Raw genomic sequence first — 27,984 nt, forward strand, 5'->3', positions numbered from 1 at the left:
AAATAGCCTTCACAGTCATTTACACATTTTCATGTAGAGAACCTAGTTTTTTCTGCATGGATACTTGTACTGCATATATGTATACCAGACAAATATACTGATCATCTACTAACACATTCTTACCTATGTGCCCGTCTTGAAAACATTATTTTAAGAAATATTCTATACTGTGAACTAATTTTTGACAAGGGAACCAAGAATACTCAATAGAGAAAAGATACTCTCTTTGGGACTTCCCTGGCAGTCCAGTGGTTGAGACTTAACCTTCCAATGAAGGGGGTGTGGGTTCCATCTCTGGTCAGGGAGTTAAGATCCCACATGCCTCGCAGCCAAAAAACCAAACCATAGAACAGAAGGAATATTGTAACAAATTCAATAAAGCCTTAAAAAAAAAAAAAAAAGACAATCTCTTCAATAGATGATGCTGGGAAAACTGGATATTTACATGTAAAAGAATGCAACTGGATACTCCTGTATCATACCACTCACAAAAATGAATTGGAAATGTATTAAAGACTTAAATGTAAGGTCTGAAATCATAAAACTCCAAGAAAACATAGGAAAATAGCTTCTTAAATCTTTGCAATGATTTTTTTGGATATGACACCTAAAGCACAAGCAACAAAATAAAAAATAAACAAGTGAGACTACATCAAACTAAAAAGCTTCTGCACAGCAAAAGTAATTATCAACAAAATAAAATGACAACCTACAGAATGGGAAAAATATTTGCAAATCATATATTTGATAAGGTGTTAATATCCAAAATATATAAAAAACTCATGCAACTCAATAGCAAAAAATTTAAAAAATGATAATAATCTAATTAAAAATGGGCAAAGGACCTGAATAGACATTTTCCAAAAAGCTATAGGAATGGTCAACAGGTATATGAAAAGGTGCTCAGCATCACTAATTATTAGGGAAATGTAAATAAATACCACAGTGAGATATCAGCTCATGCCACTTAGAATGGCTATCACTAAAAAGAGATAACAAATGCTAGTGAGAATGTGGAGAAAAGGAGAACCCCTGTGAAATATTGGTGGGATTGTAAACTGGTATAACCACTACAGAAAACAGTATGGAGATTCCTCAAAAAATTAAAAATAGAACTATCATGATCCAGCAGTTCCATATCTGGGAGTTTGTTCAAAGGAAATGAAAAGTGGTATATATAATGGAATATTATTCAGCCATTAAGAAGAAGGAAATCCTGCCTTTTGTGACAGCATGGATGGACCTAGAGGACATTATGCTAAGTGAAATAAGCAGACAGAGAAAGACAAATACTGTATAATTTCCCATATCTAAAACCAAAAAAGAAAAAAAAAAGGAAAAAGAAAAAGAAGAAATGAAAACTCACAGTATAAGAGATCAGATTTGTGGTTGCCAGAGCTGGGTGGAAGTGGGAGGGGGAATTGGAGGAAAGTGGTCAAAAGGTACAAACTTCCAGTTATAAATAAGTCCTGGGGATGTGATGCACAATACGATGACTATAGCTAACACTGCTGTGTTATATATTTGAAAGTTAAGAGAGTAAGTCCTCAGAGTTCTTATCACAAGGAGACAAGCATTTTTTTTCTTTATCTCTTTTTTTTTGGTATCTATATGAGATGACGGATGTTAAATTGCTGCGATAATCATTTCATGATATATGTGATTCAAGCTGTTACACTGTACACCTTAAACTTACACAGTGCTGTGTGTCAATTATATGTCAATAAAACTGGGGGTAAAAAAGACAATAAGAAAACTGGAAAAAAGAGAGAGCACAGTGCCAGGAAAGAAGAGTCTTTCAATAAATGTTTCCTGAATAAATGAACAGAAAGGAGAAAAGGAACCCTGAAAATTTAACTGGATTATGATGGGCTGGATTTCAGAGCTTCTGGGATCAAATGCAACAAAAAATATTCAGACCACCAAAAAAATATTATAGATGACAAAAATTAATCAAAATTAATAATGGAGAAATCATGGCATAATAACTGGATATTGATGATCCCTAGAATAGCCTGATATAGTTGGGATTGCCAGATTTAGCAAATAAAAATATAGGACACCCAGCTAAGTTTGGTTGCCAGAAGCCCTTTCCTCAAATGTTTGGACTCCTCTTCTGGTTCCTGGGAGCTGTTAAGACCAGTGGTGGGTTCTGGAGCAGCACCTGGCAAGTTGTGGACTGTGTGGGCTGCAGTCCCTGTGTTTCCTACTGGGGGAGCTCTCCAACGCTCTACCTTGAGGATGAAGCCAATTAGATGTCACGGAAGCTCTGGGACTTCAGCTTTTGGGGTCACTTCAGCCCACCATGACTGGGCTGGGGTTCTGGGGGGAAGTTGGCTGGGAAGATCCCTCTTCTCACTGGTGCAGTAATTCTTTCTCTGATTGGGCAAAATTGAGTCACAAGAATGGTACTGGCATACAGATTATTGGTGACTCACCCGTGCAGGTCATTGAACAAATTCAGAGCTCTAGGAGACTGAAAGAACCTTGTGCTTGAACCACTTGGGCAGGTGTAGGCATTGTCAGTGTATTCCAACTGTGGTGCTGCCTTGAGTCTACTCTACTCTCAGCACTCCCCACCCCTGCCCACCCCTCCCACTGCTGGCATCCAGGGAAGCCACCCACCTCTCTGCAGGTGTTCCTCCAAAGTGGGCATGCCCCTGCCTCTGAGAACTTTAGAAATCATTGCTCTCAACACCAGTGGTCCCTACTGATTGATATCCTCTCTTGTCTCTGATCTATGTAGATGCATGTTCTCCTGGTCAATCTTAAGCCATGTCAGAAAAGAAGGACATTCCTTACTCTGTTGGGACTCTTCTCTTGCGGACCATGGCTCTTCCCCTAACCAGGACACTAGCGGCAGTGTGTGGGAGGCAGGGTTGTGGTTTCAAAAGAATCCACATTCTATGAATGCAGTGATTATAACCAGAAGACTTCAGGAAGAGGCACTATTGAAAGATGTTTGTTCTGTGTTATAAAAATCCAAAGGTAAATTTAACATGACCAGAAAAGGAATTATTGTTCACACTTTCCTGCATGTTCTGGGTAAGACTTGCTTTTGTGGTTATCATCAGTAAAGCAAGTATCATCTTTTGAATGTTGCTGGATGCCATGCCAGCATTCATGAGTGGCATGAGGGATGAGGCAGGTTCCTAAGGAATGATGTAATTAGCATGAAAGAACTGGTATTAGGGAAGTGCAGAGGCAAGAAGGTGTATTGTTTCAATACAAACAAGTGCCAAAGAGTCATGGCATTATGAGTAATAATAGTACTGCTAACTTTTTCTTGCTGAAGGGGATAGGACCAAGAATAGCACACTTGATAATAAAGAACAGAAAGAGATAGTTCCTGGACTTGTTCAAGAGGGGATGCTACCTAGACATTAGGAGGAATTGTCACATGTGTTACTGGACTGAACTTGGGACTGCTTGCCCACCACGCAGCCAGGACAATCTACTGACACCACTGGGTTGTGGTGAAGGAGAGTATAGCATTTATTTCAGGCACCAAGCAAGGAGAATGGGTGGCTTACGCTCAAATGACCTGAACTCCCTGATGGCTTTCAGGGAAGGGTGTTTTAAAGGCAACATTTGGGGTGAGAGTTGCAGCTCATGGACTTTCTTCTGATTCATTGGTGGTGAGGTAACAGGGTGATGTTTTAGGAATCTTAACCATCAGCCTTCTGGTTCTAACCAGTTTAGGGTCTGCTGCTTGTGGTCAGTGTGTCCTGACCTCCACCTGGGTGGCAGGGGGATCTTAGTTTCTGTAGAACAATTCAAAGATATGCATCAGATTGTTATGTATATCCCTTGGGGAGGAATAGGACTCTTTTATCACTGAATTATTGTTTAAGCTACTTTTCTTGCTTAACTGCTTTTTCTTTGTTTCTTAATTCCCTCACTTCCCTAATTAGTAACTGCTTGAGTCTGCTCTTTGGAATTCAGGGGAGGCCTAGGAGACTAAAGCTTTTTTCTACAAATAAGAAACTGGGGACAAAGAGGAGCTTTTATACCTGGGAAGGCCCTGCATGGTCCTGCTTGGTTTCAACCCTTCTTTTTCTTTGATATTTCTCAATCCTCATGGGAACAGAGGGCAGGGCAAGAAAGAGAATAAAGTTTTGGATAAAGAAGTTAATCGTAAACCTGACAGAGAAACTCGGTTTTAGGGGTACTTGGTTTCACATACACTGATTGGACAATACAAAAATACTTAAGTACCTGTTTTCTACTCATTTTACTAAATTGTTATTAATCACTAGATATCATATAGGTTCATGAATTTTAAAAATACATTATTTAATCTACTAGTTTATATAGACAGGGACCCTACATACTCTAGGGGCAGCCTAGCCAGAATCAACACTTTGTCCATGGATTGTTTGGAAGGAATGGTACCATCTGTTCCTGGAGACTGTTTTATTTATTAGTAATTTTTTACCTCTTGCATAGCCCATAGTTTCTCACATGATTTTTTTTTTCACATTGTACACTGAGGACATATGGTAGGCTCTCAATAAATATTTGTTGAATGAATAATAGCTGCTTAATACATACCTGCTGAGTTGAAAAGGATAACTGTAAAACAAATGGCACAGAGAAAATGCTTAGCTGTTACTCCTGGTAATTATTTCTCCATTGGGGGATAATAAAAAATATTTTCCTGTTATTTACTGCTACAGATAAATTTCTGAGAACACACTTACATAGCTCTGGGGATACCTTTGCTAAAACAAGGATTATTCTCACCCTTTCTTGTCCTTGGGGAGAACTGATTCAGGCTTTGTGAAGAAAATGTTTAGTGTTATTTTCTTGTTCCATTATCTGTTCCTAGGTCTTTTCATTTAGAATCCCTGTAAAACAGGTGTATAAATAGAATTGTTTTCAGTGAAAGGGAACCTTGCCCTTAGCAAGCCTCTGAACAGTTGTTTTCTGCACCTGCAGTAATAAAATTCGAGAGAGATAATGTATTGAATTTTAATCACATGCTGCCTTGTTACATATTCACTGTTTAAAAACATTCCCTTTATTGTGGAGTTGTTAGTAAAAGGGCGGTGTTGCCAGTTAAGCCACTGAATGGCCTGGGGAGTGATTTTACACTGGGGAATGATTATAGTCTTGTGTAAAAATATCAGACTCTTAGGTTAAAGTGAAAAAGACTGGTAAAAATGCTTGATGAAAGCTGTGCTCACTAGAAATGCTTCAAGTGTGTGTGTGTGTGTGTGTGTATTTAAAGTTATAGATGAAGTTAGATTTTTATCTAAACACACAGGAAAGGATCATTTAGTCAATAGCTATGTATATTAAAATTTTGATAACATCAATATATTTAATAAAATTGACCACTGAAGGGAAGGGGAGCAGATTTTGCCACCCCAAAATATGCCTGTTTGGTATAAGGATTATCTTTACCTGGTTATTTTTTAAGAAACAGCAGAAACAGAAAAGCTTCAAAAACTGAATAGAAGTAAGAGACGTTGACAGTTATAAGGGAAATCTCCATTTGTAAGGGTGTCTCCCTGCTTTAACAGGAGGAGGAGGATGACCAAATCTCTAGAAACTCTTATCAATGGAGAAGGCTATGACTTAAATCTGTATAACAGCATTAGCCTTATTTATTGTGCTTTGCCTGATGATTTCCCATAACTGGTTCCCCTACCCCAACATTTTTGTCTTTAGGTGGAAATGGTATTTAAGGCAGTGCTTGGGCCATTTCCTGGGTACTCAGTTTTCCTGGGTATCTCCGATATTTATAAAAGGTATACATAGTATAAAGCTTCTGTTTGTTTTCTCCTGTTAATCTGTGTTTTATTATAGATGATATCAACTGAGAACCTGGAAAGGTGGAGGGAAAATACTTCCTCTCCAACACAACCAAAGACAGTTTAACAGAGTTCCTAGGGCTGTCAGTTTTCTTCTTGTTACTTGACTTTTTAAAAATATTAGACTTGTTTCATGTTGACTGTTTCCACATTTATTTACCTGAACATATTCAATGCTTATTTAATAGAGATTATTTCAGTTATTTTTTAAAAGAAATTATGAAAGGGAAAAAAGTTATTCTTATTATCCTTTATTTTTCTACTGTATATTTTAATATGATTAATGCATTATGTTTTGCTGTATTTTCTGGAAGACTCTAGATATTTTCTTTATATTGGAATATGGAGTTCTCTAATATGGAGTTTTTCTCAAAAGGTGGAGAATATATATAAAGATGAAAAACTATCTGCTCTTCTTCATCCTCAGGTAAAAAAGTACATGCAAAAACTAAAATGTATGAATTTAGTGGTACTGATGAACCTAGTGGCAGGGCAGGAATAGAGACGTAGAGGTAGAGAGCGGACTTATGGACACAGGTGGGGAAGGGGAGGGTGGGACGAATTGAGAGAGTAGCATTGACATATATACGCTACCATATGCAAAATAGCTAGCTAGGGGGAAGCTTCCATATAGCACGGAGAGGTCAACTCCATGCTTTGTGATGACCTAGAGGCATGGGATGGGGAGGGAGGGAGGGAGGCTCAAGAGGGAAGCAATATGGGGATATATGTATACATATAGCTGATTCACTTGGTTGTACAGTAGAAACTAACACACCGTTGTAAAGCAATTATAATCCAATAAAGATGTAAAGAAAACAAATAAAATGTATGAATTTAGATTAATATATGTTAGAAATTAGGTTACATATATGTTAGAATTTTCAGAGATTCAGCATAACATAGTGTGGGATTTCCCAAACTTGCTTGTTCATAAGAATCTTCTGGGTATGTCACCTTGGTGAGTGTCAAGACAAAAGGCACAACCAAGCCAAAGATCGGGAGGCGGAAGTATTTATTACTTGCAGCAGTAAGGAGAACACCAGGGATATTTCCCAAAGTTATGTCTTCCTGAACAGCAAAATGGGGGAAGTTTTAAACTAAACATCATGCATATTCATGAAGGGGTTTCAGCAGAGGAGAATTCAGCATAGAAGTGGGGCAAAGGTCTTCAGAGACCAAGCTCTAGCTTGACTGAAGTCCAGAAAGGTCAACGTCATCATCCATTCTTTACCTGGGTGAGGGCCTTAGTTCCTGCAGAACTCAAAGATATGTATCAGATTGTCATGTTATATCCCTTGAGGAGGAACTAGGACTCTGTTTTATCACTGAACTATTGTTTCTTTGTTCCTGAATTCCCTTACTTCCCTAAGGATCATTAATTACTGAGATCTGTTCAAGGACAAGCACTGTGGCCCGGCTTAGATCACAAAATGGCTCAGGCCCAAAATAGCTTCTCTTATGTCAAGAAAGCTATGCCTGGTTCTCTTTCTCCAGGGACCCCCCATCACATCTGCTTACAGGAGGACTTCTTGCTAATGTAGATTCTTGGGTCCCCCAGGCCTGCAGAATCAGAATCTCCAGGGAGAGGGCCTGGAGTGCTTGTTTAACATACAAAACATTGGGTAGTGGTTAAGAGCAGGTGTTTGGGACTAGAATATCTGAGTTAGAACCTTGATTTCATCATTTTTTAACAGGTTATTCATGGAGAAGGTATTAAAAGTTCTAAGCCTCAGTTTTCTCATACATAAAATGGGGGAAGTGGTAATGCCTACTAAGAGGGTTGCTGTACGGATTAAATGAGATGGTAAATTGTGTCAGGTATTTAGTACAAGACCTGGCACTAGGTAAACATTCAATAAATATTAGCTACTATCATTTGTAATATAATATTTAGTATATATTCAAATAAATTTTCTCAAAGAAATTATGAAATACACTGATTATTTAAATAGGTTGGTTACTACTATTTAATGTGAGAATCAAATGAACCAAAATGCTATTTTCAGCTCTTTGAAGCTAATTCAGTCTTTTGAGCTTTTCCCTAACAAAAAGGCACATTTATACCACATATATTCTGGCATTTTGAAAAATACAGCATTTTCCTGAAGTAAAATGTTGCAACAGATCTAAAAGATGGTTTTTGTTGTATTGTCTGTAAGTTACTTTTAAATACTTATGCATAGAAAGTGTGATATATATGTGTAAATTGTTTTTTAAAAAAAATAAATTTATTTATTTATTGGCTGCGTTGGGTCTTTGTTGCTGTACGTGGGCTTTCTCTAGTTGTGGCAAGCGGGGGCTACTCTTCGTTGCGATGTGCGGGCTTCTCATTGTGGTGGCTTCTCTTGTTGTGGATCACAGGCTCTAGGCATGTGGGCTGCGGTAGTTGTGGCACGCGGGCTCAGTAGTTGTGGCTTGAGGGCTCTAGAGCGCAGGCTCAGTAGTTGTGGCACATGGGCTTAGCTGCTCTGCGGCATGTGGGATCTTCCCGGACCAGGGCTCAAACCCATGTCCCCTGCATTGGCAGGCGGATTCTTAACCACTGCACCACCAGAGAAGTCCTGTAAATTATTTTTAAACAACTGTTAACATTTGAAATGGCCTAATCAGGAATCCACGGGCTAAGGGAAGTTAGTTAGCATTCAAAGAGATAATTATCTGGATCTGCAAGAGAGGGGTTATTAACTAGCATAAGTGATTTTAGACAAAAATTTTCATTAATTAACTGGGAGCTTTCAATTTACGTGGATTGGGTAGATACTATAAAGCACCACCACTTTTGCATGGTTAGGGTAGAAAAATTAGGAGCGTCCATCAGCTTGATTCCTTTGGATTGATACAGATATGCTGACTTTCCTTCAGTCCTTTATCCCAACACTTAAAGGATGGGAGAATCACACTTAAAGTGTGATTCAGCTAGGCTCTCAGATCAGCTCATCCTGCCCACAGAATGCTGTGTTTGTCTTTGAATCTTTAATATGAGGCTCTTCCTGGAGAGCCCAAGGGCAAGTGAGGACTTCATCTCGATTACAGACCTGGGTTTGTGCCTCCTTGCTATAAATGTTTATACATGTGGGGGAATTCATTGTGAAGCTAACTTTGTTTTTCACATATTCTGGTGGTGAGTTGTCGAAAAGGACACTTGCAGCACTCACCTGCCTTTGATCATTAAAGCTACTAAGCAAGAGATATCAGAAAAAAAAATGTGACCAATTTTGAGTGACCACTGTTAAAAGATAAACTGAGACATATTAAAATTTTTAAAAGTGTTTTTGAGCAAAAATTGACTTGAATTGGGCAGTGCCAAACCAGAAGTGGTTAGGAGCACTCCTTGGACAGGAGCCAGGGGAAAGACTTACCTAGAGAGGATGAAGAAGCAAGGAAAGGAAATTATTGGTTGGCTTAAAGCCCTGCTGGCTGTTTGTGATTGGTTGTGCTTAGCATTTTGATGTCAAAACCATGAGGCATTTACAGGCTTAGATTTTGGTTTGCTTACATAGGCCACCCAGACATTAGTACCACCGCAGTCTGATGGCTTCTTTTTTACTTAATTTAACACCACATAAGTTTACTTCAATTCACGCATATCTCCTAGTTTCATCGCACGTTTTAAAGGTTGAAGGTCAAAATCTTAGGGATTTTAGTATTCGTTTTTCAATCCTTAGTATCATATATTCACTCAAAATAGGCAATTCTGCATATCCCTTCCAGGTTCATTGGCAGCTTGAAATAGAATGTGGCAGGAATGTTCACAAGTTGGCAAACTCCACAAACTTCCCCAACCATCCCCCCCGCAGAGATGTTTGCTAAATATTTACCTACCTTTCATGGTCTGGTGTCCATTCTGATAGGTCTGTACTCATGATTCACTGGATTTAAAAAAGATTCAGAATAGTAGCTTTGCTTAGAAGATAAAGGTCAGCAAATACTTTAAAAGCTCATACATTTCTTGCTTTCTTTCTGGACCACATTGCATTGCTGGGAGACGATGTGGAATACAGCCAGCTAGAAGCACAGAATTGGCCTGGGCCTTTGGCAGAAGAGGTTGGTTTTAGATGAAATTCAGAGATAAAACCCAGATAAAACCAAGACAGGTGATGGAGCTGAATAAAGAAACTAAGGTTCATGTATTAATTTCCACAAGCATCTCTTAATTTTCTGTTGGTAATAAAGGTTGGTAGCATAGTTATTGTTCTTTATGTAAATGTTCTTCAGTTAAAATTTTTATTTTGAGATATCTGTAGATTTATTTGCAGTTGTATGAAATAATACAGAGATCCCATGTACCCTTTACCCATTCTCCCTCAATGGCAACATTCTACAAAACTGTAACACACCATAGCCTTGACATTGACACTGATGTAGTCAAGATACAGAACATTTCCATCACTACAGGGATACCTCCTAATGCCCTTTTATAGCCATGGCCACTCCCACTCACCACCACTCCTTCCTTATAACCCTTGACAAACACAAATGTGTTCTTCATTTCTATAATTTTGTCATTTCAAGAATGTTATGTAACTGGAGTAATACAATATGTAACCTTGAGATTGGCTTTTTTTCACTCAGTGTAATTCTCTGAAGCTTCATTGAGGTCATTGTGTGTATCAAAAGTTCATGTCTTTTTATTGCTTGGTGGTTATTCATGGTATGGATGTACCACAGTTTGTTTAATCATTTACCCATTGACTGATATCTGGGTTGTTTTGGCTGTTATGAATAAGGCTGTTATAAATGGGTGTACAGGTTTTTTGGTGAATGTAATTTTTTATTTCTCTGGGATATATGCCCAGGAGTGCAATTGCTGGGTTATATGGTAGTCACATTTAAGGTTTTAAAGAATGTGCCACACTTTTTAGAGTATCTGTATCATTTTTACGTTCCCAACAGCAGAGTATGAGAGATCCAGAGTTTCTGTATCCTTGCCAGCATGTGGGCGTGTTACTAGTTTTTATTTCAGCCATTCTTGCAGGTGTATCTCATTGTGGTTTTAAGGCATTCTTACTGGCTAATGATGCTGGACATATTTTTTTGTACTTACTTGCCATCTGTATATCTTCTTTGTTGACATGTCTCTTCATGTCTTTTTCCCATTTTCTAATCGGATTTTTTTTTTTGACTGTTGAGTTTTGAGAGTTCTTTAGATATTTTAGGCTAGTTCTTTGGCAAATATGTGGTTTGTAAATGTTTTCTCCTGGACTATAGCTTGTCTTTTCACATTTACCATATGATCTCTTGAAGAACAAGAGATTTTAATTTTGATAAGTTCCAATTTATCATTTTTTCTTTTTGGTGTTGACTAAGAGAGCTTTGCTTAATCCTAGATCTTCAGCATTTTTTTTTCCTTCCAAAAGTTTTATATTTAATCTGTGGTCTATTTTGAGCTAATTTTTGTACAAAGAGTGAGACTTAGGTGAGTTTTATTTTTTGGTTTATGGATGTTTAATTGTCCAGTATTTATGGAAAAGGTGATTTTTTTTTTTTTTTTTTTTTTACATTGAAGTGCTTTTGAACTTCTGTCAAAAATCAATTGGTTATATTTGTGTGGGCCCATTCTGGCTTCTCTGCACTGTTCCAATTTCATTGATTTTTGCTGTCTACTTTTTTTCATCCTTCTGCTTGCTCAGGGTTTATTTTGTTCTTCTTTTTCAAGGTTCTTGAGGTGGGAGCTTAAATTATTGATTTGAGAATTTTCCCCTTTTCTACTGCATTAAGTTCACGCTATAAATTTTTTCTCTCAGCACTATGAGCAGTCTCCCACAAATTGATGATGTATTTTCATTTTCATTCTGTTCAATGTATTTTAAATTTCTCTTGAACCTTTTTTTTATCCATTTACTATTTAGAAGTGTGTTGTTTAATTCCTAAGTGTTTGTAGATTTTACCATTATCTTTCTTGTTGATTTCTAGCTTAATCTCTTTTTGAAGAACACACTGCATGTGATTTGAATACTTTTAAATTGTTAAGACTTGTTTTATGGCCCAGAATATAGTCTACCTTGGAGTATATTTCTTGGGCAGTTGAAAAGAAGGTGTATTATGCTGTTGTTGGGTGAACTGTTCTATAAATGTTGAGATTTTGTTGGTTGAAAATGTTGTCAAGTTCTATGTCCTTGCTGATTTTCTGTTTGGTGGCTGTTTTATCAATTGTGGAGAGAGGAGTGTTGAAGTCTACAAGTATATTTTGGAATTTACTTCTTTTTATTTTCAGTTCTAGAAGTTTGGAATTCACATAATTTGCAGCTCTCTTATTTGATTCATACTCATTTAGGACTGTTATGTCTTCATGGTCGATTTACCCTTTTATAACTAGATAATGTGTCTCTCTGTTTCTGGTAATTTTCTTTACTCCAAAGTCTATTTTATGTGATATTAATAGAGCCACTCCTATTTGCCTTTGATTAATGTTTACATGATATATCTTTTTTAATCCTTTTACTTCCAGGTGACCTATATTGTTACATTTAAAGTGAGTTTCTTTAGACAGCATATAGTTAGTCCGTGGGGTTTAATTCACTCTGCAAATCTTTGTCTTTTAATAAGTATATTAGGCCATTTCATATAATATATGTATTGATATGTTGGGGTTTAAGTCTGCCATTTTAATTTTTGTTTCTTGTTTTCTTTTGCCTATATTCCTATGTATTTCTTTCTTTTTTTTCTTTTTAACATCCTTATTGGAGTATAATTGCTTTACAATGGTGTGTTAGTTTCTGCTTTACAACAAAGTGAATCAGTTATGCATATACATATGTTCCCATCTCTCTTCCCTCTTGCATCTCCCTCCCTCCCACCCTCCCTATCCCACCCCTCTAGGTGGTCACAAACCACATAGCTGATCTCCCTGTGCCATTTGGCTGCTTCCCACTAGCTATCCACCCTATGTTTGGTAGTGTATATATGTCCATGCCATTCTCTCACTTCATCACAGCTTACCCTTCCCCCTGCCCATATCCTCAAGGCCATGCTTTAGTAGGTCTGTGTTTTATTCCCGTCCTACCCCTAGGCTCTTCATGACATTTTTTTTTCTTAGATTCCATACATATGTGTTAGCATACAGTATTTGTTTTTTCCTTTTTCCTTCTGACTTACTTCACTCTGTATGACAGACTCTAGTTCCATCCACCTCACTACAAATAACTCAATTTCATTTCTTTTTATGGCTGAGTAATATTCCATTGTATATATATGCCACATCTTTATCCATTCATCTGTCGATGGACACTTAGGTTGCTTCCATGTCCTGGCTATTGTAAATAGAGCTGCAATGAATATTGTGGTACAAGATTCTTTTTGAATTATGGTTTTCTCAGGGTATATGCCCAGTAGTGGGATGGCTGGGTCATATGGTAATTCTATTTTTAGTTTTTTACGGACTCTCCATACTGTTCTCCATAGTGGCTGTATCAATTTACATTTCCACCAACAGTGCAAGAAGGTTCCCTTTTCTCCACACCCTCTCCAGCATTTATTGTTTGTAGATTTTTTGATGATGGCCATTCTGACCGGCGTGAGATGATATCACATTGTAGTTTTGATTTGCATTTCTCTAATGATTAATGACATAGAGCCTCCTTTCATGTGCTTCTTGGCAATCTGTATATCTTCTTTGGAGAAATGTCTATTTAAGTCTTCTGCCCATTTTTGGATTGGGTTGTTTGTTTTTGTGATATTGAGCTACGTGAGCTGCTTGTAAATTTTGGAGATTAATCCTTTGTCAAATATTTGCAAATATTTGCTCCCATTCTGAGGGTTGTCTTTTCATCTTGTTTATGGTTTCCTTTGCTGTGCAAAAGCTTTTAAGTTTCATTAGGTCCCATTTCTTTATTTTTGTTTTTATTTCCATTTCTCTAGGAGGTGGGTCATAAAGGATCTTGCTGTGATTTATGTCATAGAGTGTTCTGCCTATGTTTTCCTCTAAGAATTTGATAGTGTCTGGACTTACATTTAGGTCTTTAATCCATTTTGAGTTTATTTTTTTGTGTGGTGTTAGGGAGTGCTCTAATTTCATTCTTTTTCATGTAGATGTCCAGTTTTCCCAGCACCACTTATTGAAGAGGCTGTCTTTTCTTCATTGTATATTCTTGCCTCCTTTGTCAAAGATAAGGTGACCATAGGTGCGTGGGTTTATCTCTGGGCTTTCTATCCTGTTCCATTGATCTATATTTCTGTTTTTGTGCCAGTACCATACTGTCTTGATTACTGTAGCTTTGTGGTATAGTCAGAAGTCCAGGAGCCTGATTCCTCCAGCTCCGTTTTTCTTTCTCAAGATTGCTTTGGCTAGTTGGGGTCTTTTGTGTTTCCATACAAATTGTAAAATTTCTTGTTCTAGTTCTGTGAAAAATGCCACTGGTAGTTTGATAGGGATTGCATTGAATCTGTAGATTGCTTTGGGTAGTAGAGTCATTTTCACAATGTTGATTCTTCCAATCCAAGAACATGGTTTATCTCTCCATCTGTTTTTATCATCTTTAATTTCTTTCATCAGTGTCTTATAATTTTCAGCATACAGGTCTTTTGTCTCCTTAGTTAGGTTTATTCCTAGGTATTTTTTGTTGTTATTGTTGCAATGGTAAATGGGAGTGTTTTCTTAATTTCACTTTCAGATTCTTCATCACTAGTGTATAAGAATGCAAGAGATTTCTGTGCATTAATTTTGTATCCTGCAACTTTACCAAATTCATTGATTAGCTCTAGTAGTTTTCTGGTAGCATCTTTAGTATTCTCTATGTATAGTATCATGTCATCTGCAAAAAGTGACAGCTTTACTTCTTCTTTTCTGATTTGTATTCCTTTTATTTCTTTTTCTTCTCTGACTGCTGTGACTAAAACTTCCAAAAGTATGTTGAATAAAAGTGGTGAGAGTGGGCAACCTTGTCTTGATCCTGATCTTAGTGGAAATGGTTTCAGTTTTTCACCATTGAGGATGATGTTGGCTGTGGGTTTGTCATATATGGACTCTATTATGTTGAGATAAGTTCCCTCTATGCCTACTTTCTGGAGGGTTTTTATCATAAATGGATGTTGAATTTTCTCAAAAGCTTTCTCTGCATCTATTGAGATGATCATATGGTTTTCCCCCTTCAATTTGTTAATATGATTTATCACATTGATTGATTTTCATATATTGATGAATCCTTGCATTCCTGGTGTAAACCCCACTTGATCATGGTGTATGATCTTTTTAATGTGCTGTGGATTCTGCTGGCTAGTATTCTGTTGAGGGTTTTTGCATCTATGTTCATCAGTGATATTGGTCTGCAGTTTTCTTTTTTTGTGACATCTTTGTCTTGTTTGGGGATCAGGGTGATGGTGGCCTCGTAGAATGAGTTTGGGAGTGTTCCCTTCTCTGCAGTTTTTTGGAGGAGTTTGAGAAGGATAGGTTTTAGCTTTTCTCTGAATGTTTGATAGAATTCGCCTGTGAAGACATCTGGTCCTTTTGTTTTTTGGAAGATTTTTAATCACAGTTTCAATTTCAGTGCTTGTGATTGGTCTATTCATATTTTCTAATTCTTCCTGGTTCAGTCTCAGAAGGTTGTGCGTTTCTAAGATTTTTTCCATTTCTTCCCGGTTGTCCGTTTTATAGGCATAGAGTTGCTTGAAGTAATCTCTCCTGACCCTTTGTATTTCTGCTGTGTCAGTTCTTACTTCCCCTTTTTCATATCTAATTCTATTGGTTTGAGTCTTCTCCCTTTTTTTCTTGATGAGGCTGGATAATGGTTTGTCAATTTTGTTTATCTTCTCAAAGAACCAGCTTTTAGTTTTATTGATCTTTGCTATCATTTCCTTCATTTCTTTTTCATTTATTTCTGATCTTATCTTTATGATTTCTTTCCTTCTGCTAACTTTGGGGTTTTCTTTGTTCTTCTTTCTCTAATTGCTTTAGGTGTAAGGTTAGGTTGTTTATTTGAGATGTTTCTTGTTTCTTGAGGCAGTATTGTATTGCTAAATAATTTCCTCTTAGAACTGCTTTTACTGTTTCCCATAGGTTTGGGTCGTTGTGTTTTCATTCTCATTTGTTTCTAGGTATTTTTTGATTTCCTCTTTGATTTTTTCAGTGATCTCTTGGTTATTAAATAATGTATTATCTAGCCTCCATGTGTTTGTATTTCTTTACAGATGTTTTCCTGTAAATGATATCTAGTCTCATAGCGTTGTGGTCAGAAAAGCTACTTGATACGATTTCAATTTTCTTAAAATTACCTAAGCTTGACTTGTGACCCAAGATATGATCTATCCTGGAGAATGTTCCATGAGCGCTTGAGAAGAAAGTGTATCCTGTTGTTTTTTAATGGAATGTCCTATAAATATCAGTTAAGTCCATCTTATTTAATGTATCATTTAAAGCTTGTGTTTCCTCATTTATTTTCATTTTGGATGGTCTGTCCATTGGTGAAAGTGGGGTGTTAAAGTCCCCTACTATGATTGTGTTACTGTCGATTTCCCCATTTATTGCTGTTAGTATTTGTCTTATGTACTGAGGTGCTCCTATGTTGGGTGCATAAATATTTACAATTGTTATATCTTCTTCTTGGATTGATCCCTTGATCATTATGTAGTGTCCTTCTCTGTCTCTTGTAATAGTCTGTTTTAAAGTCTATTTTGTCTCATATGAGAATTGCTACTCCAGCTTTCTTTTGATTTCCATTTGCATGGAATATCTTTTTCCATCCCTTCACTTTCAGTCTGTATATGTCCCTAGGTCTGAAGTGGGTCTCTTCTAGACAGCATATATATGGGTCTTGTTTTTGTATCCATTCAGCCAGTCTATGTCTGACTTTGGTTGGAGCATTTAATCCATTTACATTTAAGGTAGCTATTGATATGTATGTTCCTATTACCATTTTAAAAATTGTTTTGGGCTTGTTATTGCAGATCTTTTCCTTCTCTTGTGTTTCCTGCCTAGAGAAGTTCCTTTAGCATTTGTTGTAGAACTGGTTTGGTGGTGCTGAATTCTCTTAGCTTTTGCTTGTCTGTAAAGGTTTTAATTTCTCCGTCAAATCTGAGTGAGATCCTTGCTGGGTAGAGTAATCTTGGTTGTAGGTTTTTCTCCTTCATCACTTTAAATATATCCTGCCACTCCCTTCTGGCTTGCAGAGTTTCTGCTGAAAGGTCAGCTGTTAACCTTATGGGGATTCCCTTGTGTGTTATTTGTTGTTTTTCCCTTGTTGCTTTTAATATTTTCTCTTTGTATTTAATTTTTGGTAGTTTGATTAATATGTGTCTTGGCGTTTTTCTCCTTTGATTTATCCTTTATGGGACTCTCTGCACTTCTTGGACGTGATTGACTATTTCCTTTCCCATATTAGGGAAGTTTTCAACTATAATCTCTTCAAATATTTTCTCAGTCCCTTTCTTTTTCTCTTCTTCTTCTGGGACCCCTATAATTCGAATGTTGATACATTTAATATTGTCCCAGCGGTCTCTGAGACTGTCCTCAATTCTTTTCATTCATTTTTGTTTATTCTGCTGTGCGATAGTTATTTCCACTATTTTATCTTCCAGGTCACTTATTCATTCTTCTGCCTCTGTTATTCTCCTATTGATCCCTTCTAGAGAATTTTAAATTTCATTTATTGTGTTGTTCATGATTGTTTGTTTGCTCTTTAGTTCTTCTAGGTCCTTGTTAAACGTTTCTTGTATTTTCTCCATTCTATTTCCAAGATTTTGGATCATAGCTATTATCATTATTCTGAATTATTTTTCAGGTAGGCTGCCTATTTGCTCTTCATTTGTTAGGTCTGGTGGGTGTTTACCTTGCTTCTTCATCTGCTGTGTGTTTCTTTGTCTTCTCATTTTGCTTAACTTACTGTGTTTGGCATCTCCTTTTTGCATGCTGCAGGTTTGTAGTTCTCATTGTTTTTGGTGTCTGCCCCTAGTGGCGAAGGTTGATTCAGTAGGTTGTTTAGGCTTCCTGGTGGAAGGGAGGGACCTAGTGCCTGTGTTCTGGTGGATGAGGCTTGATCTTCTCTTTCTGGTGGTCAGGTCCACATCTGGTGGTGTGTTTTGGGGTGTCTGTGACCTTATTATGATTTTAAGCAGCCTCTCTGCTAATGGGTGGGGTTGTATTCCTGTCTCCCCTGTTGTTTGGCACAGCGTGTCCAGCATCTGTGTTGTTTTTGATGTGTCTTTTTTCATAGCTTTTTTTGGTTTGCACTGGATTAGTTATATTGATATATACTTAATTTATTACAATCTGACGCTATTATCATTTTTCTCATTTGAGTTAAATATATAAGGCTTACCTACCGTTTAATTCTTTTATTTTCCTTTGTTTATTACATAATAGTTTTAAACCTCTCCTCTCCGTACATTTAATCAATCAGACAGTGTTACAATTTTTGCTTCAACCATCAGTTACCTAATAGTTCATTTACCTCTTCCTTGTTTCATTCTAGCTTAACTACCACTCATCTGCCCCTCTTATTACTTATAAAATATAAATCAAAGATAAAGTACTGTAGATGGGGTAATGTCACTGCCACTCTGCTGAGCTCAGGAACTACAAACTAGTCTCCATCCTCAGTCAGGGGTAAGGTATGGGAGTAAGGTCAAGTTCATTGGCCAGTAGGGCAATATTTTAGTTCTTGACATTTTTGTTTTCATTAAGTTTCTTTCTCATTTTGTTTGGGTTATGAATGGTAAGAAATTTGGAATGCATATTGAAAGAAGTGCAAAATGTGTTCCAAAACCAATTATAACATTAAAAAAAATTAGCTTCTGTTTCTCAATATCTGTATCCTTGCTTCAGGGTTCCTGCTAATACACACAGTGTCTGTGAAAAGTAGAGGAAAACACTCCCACTAGGGGAAGAATTGTAAAAACGTGCCATTTTTAGGGCTGCTCTAGCCCCACAATATGTGGGCTGAATTTTCTACCCTCACCCTCTTAGCAGGGTCCCTCTCTGCTGGGCTCAACCTGCCTCACTGTTACCAGTGACCCTGCCTTACCTCTGTTAATTTCTCTCATGTTTTGATCTAAAGAAATTTTCTAAGAAATCTTCTCAGATATATTATTTTTCTTTTATTCTGATATCTTGGTTTCTTTCAAGAGGAATAAAATGTAAATTAAATGTAGATTTATTTCTATTCAAAATTCAGCATTAATAAAAACAATTGTAGCTCTTACCACACCCATCATAAGTAATTTCCAACAACAGGTAACAGGTGTTTTGAGGAAAAGGGGACTTCATGGTCAAAAAAAGTTGAGAAAATGGTACATAATCTATCCCATTTTTTTATATTTATACAGTAACAGCTCTCAAAAGTTATGTAGTAAAGAAATTCTTGCTTAACTTTGTTTAATCTAGCATTTAACTATATAATTCTACATAATTAAATAATCCAAATTTATTTAACTACATAATTCCTCTCCAATACATTTCATTTTATTTTACTTTTCATATCACCAATTAATAAGTTTTAGTCTATTAATGACTATTAAAACCAGTTTTAGCTTGGGAAATATAAGTTAAAATAATTTATTTGGTTTCTACAATATGTGGGATGTTATACTATACACTAATATAATGAATCTTCTTGGCTTTTTTTTTTTGTTTGTTTTTTTGTTTTTTTGTTTATTTGTGGTACGCGGGCCTCTCACCGTTGTGGCCTCTCCCGCTGCGGAGCACAGGCTCCGGACGCACAGGCTCAGCGGCCATGGCTCACGGGCCCAGCCGCTCCGCGGCATGTGGGATCCTCCCGGACCTGGGCACGAACCCGTGTCCCCCGCATCGGCAGGCGGAGTCCCAACCACTGCGCCACCAGGGAAGCCCCTTCTTGGCTTTTTAAAGTTAATAACAAATCTGTAACTTTACTGTCATCTCCTCTATAGGAAGTTCTCTTAATCTGCATCTTATGGACCTTTTCAGGTTCCAATGAATGGCATGAGCAATCCCCAAATTGGGTATGGTATTTTGTGTAAGATGTGCACATTTCTGTAGAAAGGGCTCATTGTTTTAAAATTCAGTCTTCAAAGAGTTTGTGACCCTTGTAAGATTAAGACCTACTCTTTTATAGGAGGTAGTTGCCACCATTAGTGTAGTTTTTCCTTTCCCAAATCAAGGTACTGCATTAAATAGCAATTTAGGTATCTAAACAAGATATAAAGATACACTATAATATATGGGTGAAGGCATTTAGGACATTTTGTTTTTATTTCAACTACCTATAATGATTATAACTTGTATAAAAGGGCAGGGGAAGTCACACTCTTTATGTTTTTATATTAAATAGCAGATTCAATTTTTTTTCATTGTTGCTTTAGTTTCCTGATGTGTTTTGTTTGTTTGTTTATATTTATTCGCAAATGGCTATTAAATAGCGACTAGTTGCCATATATTAGATATTATGAAATAAAAAGAAGAATCATCAGGTGATATTAAGATATAAGTCTTCATTTGAACTTTACATTTATTGGACAATAATTAGTAAGGTTAATATGCTAGAGAGCAGGCCATTGCAGGTGTCCACCCCCCAAAAAAAACAACAGAGATTGAAGGGATGCATTTTTAGCAGTTTGTTGAATAGCTAAACTTACTCCTGTTTTGTTGCTTCAGACACCTGTTCTGATGCTATTCCTTGGCTCTGTATCACAGAACTTCCCATTAATGACTGTCCTTTCATTTCCAGTTTGATTCTTTTTTTTTTTTTTTTTTTTTTTTTGCGGTATGCGGGCCTCTCACTGTTGTGGCCTCTCCCATTGCGGAGCACAGGCTCCGGACGCACAGGCTCAGCGGCCATGGCTCACGGGCTTAGTTGCTCCGCGGCATGTGGGATCTTCCCGGACCAGGGCACGAACCCGTGTCTCCTGCATCGGCAGGCGGATTCTCAACCACTGCGCCACCAGGGAAGCCCCAGTTTGATTCTTAATTCCATAAAATTTCTATTTTCATTCTTCCACTGTTCCTATCCATCCAACATCTTTTTATAAAAAGTCTATTTTATATTGAAAACAGGCAGGCACCATTTTTTTTAATCTGTATTCTATAAAGTGATGTGGGCAGGATTTAGGTACCAGTGTGTAATTTTAATAATTTAAGTGATGTGCCTGGGAATGGGGAATGGCTGAGGGTGCAAAATCTGAAACCTTGACCTTAATAGCATCATGTTTGAAAAAGTTGAATTAATTACTCTAAGAAAATAATGTACAAATGTAGTAACATATGAAGAAAATGTTTCCTTGGGAGAAAAATGAATTAATTATGGTAAAAAAATTTTCAGCAGAAACAACACTGCATTCTTTTAGAGTGAAATCATAAATAGAGGTAAACTAATATTTCTGGAATTACTGACACTGCATATACAATGTGTGTATTTTTCTTGGCCTTAAAATTTTTTTTCCACTAAATCAGATTCATTGCATTTGGCAAGATTTTCAGAAAGAGCATGAGGTTATTTGGGGGATGAGTATTTGACATGTTCACACAATGTACAGTTCAGGGTTCAAAGTTGAAATCACAGCACTGTTTTTCTTGACAAGAATTCTCTCTGGCAAATTGCCTAGGAAAATTCTGGTAGGTTTCCTTGCATCCCACCCAATATTCAACTAATATTATAAAATCAGTCGTCAGCTGGGACTAACTAATTGCTCTAGAGTTATTTATCTGAATAAGATGACTCTCCATTAGACTTGTTGAAACAATAGGACACATTTAATTGAAAGACTCAAATATTCTTTTGCCTAAAAATTGGTGAGAACATATATGTTGAATTTGTATCTTTGATAATATGATAATTATATTATTGGTAAGTTATAGAAATATCTATATATCTCTGGATAAAATGTAAGTAGGAACTTCTTAGAAATGTTTCTGCTCTAACTTCATTTAATGACATGTTACTGTTGTACTCTTACTATGCCATCAACATTTTCACTTGTTAATTTATTTTGGTGGCTATAGTGCTGAAATTTTATGTCATTTTGAACTATACACTCTGCCTCATGGAAAATATTACAGTGGTATTGAGAGTATAGACTCAGATTGGCTATTATAGTGTGAGTCTAAAATTTGATTTTGAGAGTGTGAGCATGTTGCTGAATCCAAGTTTGTGTGACTGACACACAGTAAGGCCAAACAAACTGAAATGCCAGAATTTGGAGCTGAGAACGGTTTATTGTGAGGGCCAAGCAAGGAGAACAGGCAACTCGTGCTAAAAAAACCAAACTCCATGATGGTTTTCAGGAAAGAGGTTTTAAAGGCAGAATTTGGGGTGCGGACTGCAGGATGTGTGATTTTCTTCTGATTGCTTAGCAGTGAGTTAACAGGGCAGTGCTCCAGGGATCTTGTGCTCAGCCTGAAGCTACCATCCTCCACCTGGGTGGAGTCCTTACTTCCTGCAGAAGAACTCAAAGATAGTTAGGTACATCCCTTGAGGAGGAGCTAGGACCTTATTGCTGCACTATTGTTTGACTGCTTTTCCTTTGTTTCTGCATTCCTTCACTTCCCTGCTTAGTAACTGTTTGAATCTGACCTTTGAAACTCAGGAAAGGTTTAGGAGGCTGAAGTCTTTTCCCTACAATGAAAATGGAGACAAGAAAAGGCTTTTGTACCTGGGAGTGCCCCACAGGGTCCTGCTTGATTTCAAGCAGGCTGTGAAATGGTGAACAACTAATGTAATTCTAGTGGAGTTCTTCAGTGTCTTCCAATAGAATTAAATATTGCTTTTTGAAAGAAGTTGATTTGGGATTAAGAGCTGTAATTTGTAATGTGTCATTGCAAAACATTATGTAAAATGACCATGTTTGTAAATATGCAAGGTTTAGGTAAAATAAGTAATTTGGATGCTAAAGCAACAATTAGGGATGCAAATTTTTGTTTTATTTCCAAGTTTTCTATCCTGTATACTATCAACTCTCTCTGCATTTTGTAGTTAAATTGGTACTATGTAGAACCTGAAGCTTTATAGCAAAGTTCTACTTTTTTCTATCTAACAAGGTTTACAAGCATTTCACCATCATAAAACATTTTTCACTTTATTTTTTATTTTTATGTTCACAACAGAGATTCATTCATTTATTAATATGCATTTATTGAACATGAATTATCTACCAGACACTGTTCTAGTCCCTCAGAATTTACTAAGGACTAAGACAGGAATAAACTTCCTACCATAATGATGTTTACATTATAGCAGGAGAGAAGACAATAAACAAACAAATCCAATGGCTAATTCTTAGTTCTCATCTTAGTTGACTTACAGTAGCATTCAACACAGCTGATCTTTTTCAATACTTTGCAACACTTTCTTTACTTAGTTTTGGGATTTCCCCAGGTTTTCTTCTCTGTCTGTTCATTCTCTATTTCCTTTGCTGGTTCCTCCTTATCTTCTTGATTTCTTAATATTGACATTCTCCAGGGCTGTTCTTGAACTTCTTCTCCTCCTTGTCTTCTTTGCATCCTTGATGATTGTATTTATTAGCATGGCTTTAAATACACTGTCTACTCTGACAACTGCCTGCTCATTAGTCTCCAACTTAGACCTCTCCCTTGATCTCCAGGTTCACTATGGAATTGTTCACTCCATATATCTTCTTTAATATCTGATACACATAAAGTCCTGATTGTACCTTCTGGATTGGCTTGTCCTGCAGGCTTTTCCATTTTAGTAAATGGTAACCCCAGCCAAAAATCTAAGAGCTATCGTTCACTTCTCTTTCTCTTCTAACACATCTCTAGTCCATTGTCTTATTGATCTCATTACCTCTCATTTTCCCAACTCCAGCCATCTAGCCTCCGTGCTGTTCCTCCAGTATACCGTATATGGTTCAGCCTGAGGGCCTTCTGCTGGAAATCTCATCTCCTAGATTTACTTATGGCACACTCCCTCACATCCTTCAGGTTTGTTCCCAAACTCACTTCTGTGAAACCTTCCCTGGCCTATCTATTGAAAAATTATATACCCTTTATTTATGTTCCTTGCTAAGTTTTTCTTTATTGCATTTATCCCTGTCTAACATACTATGTATTTTACTTCCTTTGTACTTTTGCTAGCTCCTCTCCTGCTAGAATGTGAGCTCCATGGGCAGGAAATTTCATGTTTTGCTCTATACCAGGAATGGTATCTGGCATGCAGTAAGTCCTCAGTGGAATGTGGGGCTCCAGAGCAGAGGAACCACATCTCTGAAGGGTTTTCCTCCTTCCTTCTTCCCTCACCATTTCCCCTCCTTCCCTCTTTCTCTCCCTTCCTTCCTCCCTTCCCCGGCCCCCTTCCTCTTCCTCCTCTTTCTTCATTGTTCTTAATACGTTTGGAGAAGCTGCTGAGTTAAAGCCAGTTTTCTATTTCTGGCTCTCTGTTCGGATTGGCAGTCACTTGGTTATGTGGGAAATCCGTGCCTAGTCTTCCTGAGGTGTGGGCTGCCTGGACATCATAGAAGCCTCTTCATCTTCAGGGTCATGGCCTATTGTTTTTCTTGTTTTGTTTTGCTAATTGCTTTATAACCACAACAAACTAGTACAGAGTATGCCCTGTACAAAGCAACACAATAAAGATTGAGGTGTTCCCTTGGGCAAGGCTGAAGATTTCAGTCTGTGGTATTTGGAATTTAGGCTACAGTCCTTGTTTTTGGATGCATCACTGCATGTGTGGCACAGTCCATGCTTTTAACCAGATATGAACAAGAGAATGGCCACTTGGCCCAGGTAGAAGTAGATGAAGTGTTTGGTTTCATGTGCCACATAAGTACCAAAGTTCCTCTCCACAATGCAGTGCCAGGTGGGGTTCTACTTCTTGTCAAACTCCTTCTTGATATGGGCAGCAATGTCCTTCTCTTTATTTCTCCAATGCCTGAGTAGCACACTCCACCAAGTCCTGTTGCATCTCCTCCAACATATTGGCATTTTTGATCACAGCCTTTCGGTCACACATGGTTACCAAAGAGCAGCGGCTGGCCGACTGCAACGGTCTTCTGGGGGAGAGGCTGGCGAGGCTCGGACCCTTAGAGAGGAGCGGTCCCTACTGAAGCCGTGGCGCATCTATCAGGGTCACAGCCTATTAACCCTATAATTTGAATTCTGCTCCTGGCAGCTCAGCAGTCATTGAATGCCATTGATATGTGGCTGCAAACGTTCTATTTGGGGAGTGGCTTGTTCTTCTAGTGAGTGTCCGAGCTGCTGCCCACCATCGTGGCTCTGGATAACCCTCCTTTAGTACCTCCTATGATTACTGTGCTACATTCACAGACTCGTTTATTGTTCTCCATGGCAGTAAATTGTAAGCCCTATGAGAATAGGAACACTTTTTGAATAGCAAGACCTAGGACACTGCCTTGGTCATGAAAATAAATATTTGTTAAATAAAGGAAGGAATGTCTAAATTTCACTTATAGATAGAAAAATCTAAAAACAAATAAAGATGAAAACTATTTTATGATGATAAAATATTGGTAATAAGCACATAGTTTTTTCTTTCATTTGTTTTATCTATGCTATTTCTAAAACAGTCTTTGTCTTTTTTTTGGCACAAAGTTTCCAGTTCTTATACAGTGTACACCCTATTTTTTATATACTTTCATTCATGTTAATGGGAATCTGGAGCTGGATGAAGAGGAATAAGTGTGCCTAGCTTGCCATCTTTCTCAGAATATTTTCACCAATGTTTATGTTTTTTAATAAATGTGTTGTAATGAAAAATACTTCTCAGCTTTTTTACTCACCTTATATGCTTGATAGAACAATAAATGACTTTGTCCACTCTCAAAGAACAAAAATTTATTCTCATCAAGGAGACTTATAAAAAAATCTGTTATTTGTTTGACAAGGCAGGTATTGAGCAGTTGTTTTCCTGCACCTATTGTCCTTAATTTTTTCTGTTCATCTCTTCATTCCCAAATATGCAAAACTACAGAAGAAAAGAAGTTATAAAAGTCTAAAGATATGTGATTTCTCCTAAGGTGTTATTCTGTAGAAACATCTGGGTGTGTCATGTACCTGAGTGATTTTAAAACAAACATTTTATATATGTTTGTAAAGAGGTCATTTCCCTTAATGTGTGCACAGCCTTCTAAATAATATATCCCAATAGTCTATAGCAATGCATTCCTAAAAATAATCCGTGGTGATAACTAAATGCTGCTTCTAGGAATGGAAGAACAGAAAAGAGAAAGATTTGTGAAAAAATGAGAATAGTTTACCTCATTGAAAGTACTGGTTCAAGTTCTTCTTTTCTCTGTTTCTCAAAACTACAAATGAATTATTTTATTCTTCGTATGTAAGCACAAATAGCTTTGATGGTTATAAAGAAATAGTGCATGTATGTGTCATTGATTTAAATTACTTGAAAACCATTCCAATTTTAAGCAAATAATTACATGTCACACTTTCATGCTAAATATGTTGTTACTTTTTACTAAAATCTTAAGTGTAAGATTCAGTATAATATAAAAATTACATAAATAAATACCAATTAATTCATTTGCTCTTAGAGTAACCTTCTTACTCAGAGTGAGTTAGAAAAAGGATACTCAATTTTTTATCTTATTTGAAATTATAAAATTATTTTAAGAAAAATTTAATTTAGGAAGTTTTATTATTCTGTATAATCATTGGGAATTGTGTAGAAAATTTCTTTATTATATTTATTATTTATATATTATTATTATTTTATTTGTTTATTAGATGTGTATAGCACTTCACGTTGCCAGTATCATCAAGTAAATTGCTGCCAGCCCCTTCCATATGTCATACCTTTTTTTTAATATGTCTTTGGTGTCTACACAGTCATGGCCTCATTGCAGTAAATATTTGTTACTTAGTTCACTCATTCTTTCATTCAACAATTATTTATCAAATGCCTATTATGTATCAGATGTTTAATGCAAAAGGTAAACTGTAAATTTACATTTATTTATTTCAAAATTTATATTTTGGATGTTATACCTTGGAAAATATTCTATAAATATCATTAGGTTAGCAGTTATTCTTAAAATAATGTTCTATTCACCTTAGTTCTTATTGTTATAAATACTGGTTCACAAAACACCATGTTAGATCCCAATAATGTCACTTATTTTAAGGCTGTAGCAAGGACATTTTTTGCTCCCTGATATCCATGATCCTCTTCTCCTATAATGAAAGGACTCTTGTTTTGTAGCAGGACATGTGGCTACAGAGTAAGCATTGCATTTTCTAAGCTCCCTTGGAGGTGATGTGTGCGGTTCCCAGATTTTCCTTATAGGAAGAAGAGCTGGCCCTCTGCCACCTTTTCCCCATCCTGCTGCTTTGAAAAGTGTTTGTGATGATGGATCATCTTGTACCATGTGGATAAGAGCACTATCTGAGGGATGACAGAGCTACATAATAGAAAAAGCCTGGGGCCCCCATAAAATCCCTAGACTATCATTTCCGTACTGTAATGTGAAAGGAATAAACCTCTATTTTCTTTATGGACTATATTTGAATCTCTGTTATGCATTTCCTAAGACAGAATTTGGTACCAGAAATGGGGTGTATGAAGTAGCATAACCTAGATCTGTGGCATAATATGTTTAGCACTTGGGAGGCAGGAAGCACAGACACAGATATTGGAAGTTGAAAAGCTGGTTGACCCCTGATATGCTGAGGCAAAGCATTGATATAACTGTTGATTACAGTATTTTAGAAGGCAGATTAAATGGTGACGGAGGCCATACATAATATTAGGGGAAATCACTGGAAAGCTGCAGGATCTTCATGTGTGTTGGCAGCTTCTTACTCTTCCAGCAAAATCCTATGACAGAGATGAACTCAGACTAGAGTTAACCAGTCTGCAAGCAGAGGTGGAAGGGCATGTAGTTCTATTAAGAAAGGCTCTTTGTGCCAGGTTAGCAAAATAATTTCACTGAGAGTCCTATAATTTGAGGCCTTTGAGGGTTGAAAAAGTCAACTCGTTCTGTATTCCAAACCAAAGCAATTATAGCTGGTAGCTTCAAAGCCACTGCCTTAGTAGGAGATAAATTCAATGTCCTGCCAGATTTGGGAGCCAGACGAGAAGCAAAATCAAATTAAGAGTATTGCTTTTCCACCCAAACAGAATGGTTTAGATAGCCTGGATGTAGCTTCCATCCAGAGAGGGGGTAAAGAAAGCACACAGGGTAATAAGGAAAAGACAAGCATCTTCAGGCTTAAAGAGTACATCTAGATTAAATCTTTGGCTATAGTTACTTACATATGGAACTAATCCAA

At 37.0% G+C, this 27,984-nt stretch overlaps 1 protein-coding gene and 1 pseudogene across 1 annotated transcript in view; one reads left to right on the forward strand and one right to left on the reverse strand.

Moving 5' to 3' along the window:
• Nucleotides 1-27,984, forward strand: part of CFAP299 (cilia and flagella associated protein 299) — a 582,341-nt gene that overhangs the window by 48,419 nt on the left and 505,938 nt on the right. The window lies entirely within an intron of this gene.
• LOC131758433 (dynein light chain 1, cytoplasmic-like) lies at nucleotides 24,274-24,691 on the reverse strand (annotated as a pseudogene).

This window comes from Kogia breviceps, chromosome 6, assembly GCF_026419965.1.
Source record: "Kogia breviceps isolate mKogBre1 chromosome 6, mKogBre1 haplotype 1, whole genome shotgun sequence".
Taxonomy (NCBI): domain Eukaryota; kingdom Metazoa; phylum Chordata; class Mammalia; order Artiodactyla; family Physeteridae; genus Kogia; species Kogia breviceps.